This window comes from Magnolia sinica, chromosome 15 (assembly GCF_029962835.1).
Source record: "Magnolia sinica isolate HGM2019 chromosome 15, MsV1, whole genome shotgun sequence".
Lineage (NCBI taxonomy): Eukaryota > Viridiplantae > Streptophyta > Magnoliopsida > Magnoliales > Magnoliaceae > Magnolia > Magnolia sinica.
In genome coordinates, this window is record NC_080587.1 from 38,568,460 (window position 1) to 38,573,253 (window position 4,794).

General features: G+C 37.7%; 1 non-coding gene across 1 annotated transcript; it reads right to left on the reverse strand.

Moving 5' to 3' along the window:
• Positions 1-956: 956 nt before the first annotated feature.
• Positions 957-1,063, reverse strand: LOC131228392 (small nucleolar RNA R71). Its single transcript, XR_009162895.1, has one exon. It is a non-coding gene; the product is annotated as a small nucleolar RNA R71 (small nucleolar RNA).
• Between the last annotated feature and the right edge of the window lie 3,731 nt (positions 1,064-4,794).

Consider the following 4,794-nt stretch of genomic DNA (forward strand, 5'->3'; position numbering starts at 1 on the left):
ATTTTAGGAATAGGGTTTATTTTTAAAAACTTTCTAATTCTAGGATTTTTTTTTTAGTAACTAACTTACTTTCTAATTCTAGGTTTAGAAACTTGCCTAATTTGATTTTAGAATTTAATTTTTTTAGAAACTTTCTATTTTTATTTTTGTAGAAACTTTCCTTTTTTGTATTTAGAAATTAGTTTACTTTTTATTTTTATTTTTAGGAACTTTCTAACTTTAGAATTTCTGTTTTTAGAAATTGACTTGTTTTGTTTTGTTTTGTAGGACCTAACTTAGGAACTTCCAATTTGGTAACTTCATTCTAATTCCCTCTCTCTTTCTATTTTCTTTCTTTCTTTTAGGTTTAGGTTAGAATCTGAGATTAAGGGTCGAGAGTGTTTCATGCCCAAGTGGGTCCATGATAACACTCGACGTCTTTTGAGTGAAGGAGGATTGATTAAGGGGTTATCTATCCATCACAGGATTAAACACCACTCGAGATCTTTAGAGTTAATTGAAGTGATGGCTCTAAATCAACCGGTCAATCAACCAGGAAGATAACCTCAACCTAAGGTTGAGGAAGTCCAGGATGAGAATGAGGTGCATCAAACACCCCCGCCTCGTACTTTGTGAGATTATTTACAACCGGAGGGGGTGAGTATGCCCTCATGTATGTTTTTTCAAAAAATACGAGATACATGGATATTAAGCCAGGGGTGATCCAACTCCTTCCAAAATTCTATGGACTTGAATCTAAAAGTCCATATTTGCACTTGAAAGAGTTTAATGAGATTATAGCCACTTTATATTTTCCAAACGTATCTGAGGACACGGTCAGACTGAAACTCTTTCCCTTTTTTTTGAAAGAAAAAGCTAAGATGTGGTTACATTCACTACGTCCCAGATCTATTGGCACATGAAATGACATGATAAGGGAGTTTATAAAGAAATTTTTTCCATATCATAAAACAAACACTCTTAGAAAGTCAATCATGAACTTCACCTAAAAGGAAGATGAAACATTTTTTCAATGACAGGAAAGGTTCAAGGATCTTGTCAGTTCATGCCCACAACATGGTTTTGAAACGTGGTGTATTATTACACACTTTTTCTATGATGTCTGACATCTTCCATGCACCAATTGGTTGAGTAATGTGCAATGAGGAATTTATGAATACAAATGTCGATGATGTGTGGGACTACTTGGATAGACTTGCTGAAAACGCACAATCATGGGACAGTTACCCAAAATTAAGCACCACTTCTAAGCCCACTCAATTAAAGGAGAGGGGTGGAGTATACCTTCTGAAAGAAGATGATGATATCAATGCTAAAGTGTCTAATCTCATAAGAAAATTCGAGGCTATGGAACTAAAAAAGGATAAGGTTAAGGAAACTGTTTATGGTATTTGTGCTTACAACCTTCACACAACTGAAAATTGTCCAACAATACCCGCCTTTCAAGAGGTGTTGAGTGAGTAATCCAATGCCATGAATAATTACCAAAGACCTTTTAATGGACCTATCTCCAATACATACAATCCTAGTTAGAGAAATCATCCAAACTTCAGTTGGAGGAATGAACAAACTACTACTCCTCAAGATTTCTTTAATCAAATTCCAAATCAAGTGAAACCTCAAGAAGAACTGGTTCAAAATTCCACATAAACTTAGGAGGTTACTCAAGAAATATGAGAACTTACAAAATTTATGCAAAAGATGGATTTACATGTTATGGTTATAGAAAGGGGGATGCTTCCTGCTCAACCTCTCCCCAATCCTAAACCACAACATGAGGTAAGTGATCCAAGCTCTTCAAATCAGATAGAGAAAGCTAAATCTATCACCACTCTTAGCAGTGGAAAGACCATTGACAAAACTATTCTGGTTAGGGATGAAAAGCCTAAGGACCCGGAAGAGGACAACGATGATAGACCTATCATTGCTCCACAAGAATTGGAACTGGAACTTTAAGGTGAACTGATTACCCCATTCCCCTAATGGTTGGTTGCACCAAAACGTCTCTCTAACTCTCAGGACATTCTAGAGGTGTTGAAATAAGTGAAGGTCAATATTCCTCTACTTGATGCCATAAAACAAATACCTTCATATGTTAAATTTCTGAAAGACTTGTGTACGACCAAAATATGGCAAAATATTCAAAAGAAAATCTTTTTAACTGAAAAAGTGAGTGTTATCCTAAAGCAATATGTGCCACAGAAATTCAAAGATCCCGGTAGCCCAACCATCGCTTGTGTAATTGAGAATTACCGCATTGAGCACACACTTCTTGATTTAGGATCGAGCATAAACTGATTCCTTACTTGGTCTAAAAAGAATTAGGTTTGGGTGAATTGAATCCTACCTTAACCACATTACAACTTGTTGATCGCTCAGTTTGTGTACCGAGAGGGATAATTGAAGATGTGTTGGTCTAGGTTGACAAATTCTACTACCTGGTAGATTTTATCATCTTGGACACGGAACCCACAAATTCCTGTTATTCTTGGTCATCCATTCCTTGCCACTTTAAATGTAATCATTAATTGAAGGAATGGAGTCATGAGTACGTCTTTCAGGAATATGACATTGGAATTAAATATCTTTTTCAACACAGGAAAATGGTTAGAGGATGATAACGATTTCCACGACATTAACATAATTGACTCTTTCATGGAAGATAGAACTCTGATGACCTTATCCTCTTACCCTCTAGAGACGTGCTTGACCCACTCCCATGATTTTCATGATGATATGATTAGGGAGACGGGTGTCATGCTTGATACTGCGCCAGTACTTGAAGTTAACCGGTGTAGCCCACAATTTGAAGAATTGCCCCAAACCAATGTAGTGCCTCTACCGTCTAGCCTCAAGGCACCAAAGTTTGACCTAAAAAATTTACCTTCTGATTTAAAATATGTTTATTTAGGTCAACATGAGTCATACCCAATGGTGATTTCATCCCACCTTAAGTAAGAACAGGAGAGTATGCTCATCTTTACTCTCATTAAGCATAAGGCAGCCCTTGAATGGTCGATTGCGGACCTCAAGGGAATTGATCGTTCAATTTGTACTCACCACATTTATCTTGAGGATAATGTAAAGACTTCTTGGTAATCACAACGTAGATTAAATCCAAACATGAAGGAAGTGGTTAAGGCCAAGGTTCTTAAACTATTGGATGTGAGTATCATATACCTAATATCCAATAGTTAATGGGTGAGTCCAGCTCAGGTAGTCCCTAAGAAGTCCGGAATCACCATTATAGCCAATGTCAACAATGAACTCGTGTCAACTAGAGTTACTATTGGTTGGAGAATGTGAATTGACTACAAGAAGTTAAATACTATCACGAGGAAGGACCACTTCCCTTTACCCTTCATTGATCAAATCTTGGAAAGGCTAGCTGGTCACTCGTACTATTGTTTCCTTGACAGGTATTTGGGCTACAATCAGATTGAGATAGCCCTTGAAGATCAAGAAAAGACCACGTTCACTTGTCTTTTTAGCACATTTTCTTACCAAAGGTTGCCATTTGGACTGTACAATGCACCCGCCATCTTTGAGTGATGTATGATGAGTATTTTTTCTAACATGGCGGGGTAATATCCAAAGGTCTTCATGGATGATTTCTTGATTTTTGGTCCATCCTTTAGCGAATGTTTAGAGAATTTAATAAATGCGCCAAAGCGATGTGAAGAAAAGAACTTGGTACTGCATTAGGAAAAGTGTCACTTCATGGTTCGTAAGGGAATTATCCTTGGACATATCATTTCGTCCAAAGGAATCAAGGTACATAAGGCAAAAATTGATCTTATTTCTAACATACCTCCACCCAAGAACATAAGAGACGTGCGATCCTTCTTAGGACACACCGACTTTTACATAAGATTCATAAATGACTTTAGTCTCCTCTCTCGTCCTCTATGTAATATACTTCAAAAGGATGCACCATACGAGAGGACTGAGCAATGTCAAGAAACTTTCACTAAGCTTAAGGGCATGTTATCTACTGCACTTATCATGTAGCCACCCGATTGGAGCCTTCCTTTTGAACTTATGTGCGTCACATCTGACTATGCTCTTGGGGTGGTTCTAGGCCAGAGAAACGAAAAGAAACCCTATGTTATTCATTATGCAAGTAGAACTCTAAATCCTGCCCAAGTGAACTACTTGACTACGGAAAAGGAACTCTTAGCCGTAGTGTAATTATCTTGCCACAGGTTTCACGCCGACACATTGGACTACGCAAGATAAGAAAAATTCTTCACCGAGGTGCGTAAGTTCTTCTACGATGATCCGTATTTGTTTAAATATTGCCCAGACCAAATCTTAAGGAGATGTGTGCCAGACAATGAACACCAAAGTGTCATCTCCTTCTGTCACTCTCAACCATGTGGTGGTCACTTTTCTACTAAAAAGACCATGACCAAAATTATGCAGTATGGCTTTTACTAGCCCATTATGCTCAGGGACACTCATGAGTTTTACAAGGCTTGTGAGCGCTGTCAGAAATTGTGAGCATTGTCCCATCGAAATATGATGCCTTTGAACCCCATTCTTATCATAGAAACATTTGATTATTGGGGCATCAATTTCATGGGACCATTCCCCCAATCTTTTGGCCATTTATACATTTTGCTCGCAGTAGAGTAAGTGACTAAATGGGTCGAAGCAATTCCATGTTAGAATAATGACCATTAAACAGTCATTAAATTCTTAAAAGAGAACATCCTTTCTCAGTTTAGAATGCCTCGAGCCATCATTAGTGATGGAGGCTCACATTTTTGTAATAGGTCATTCGCAAATTTA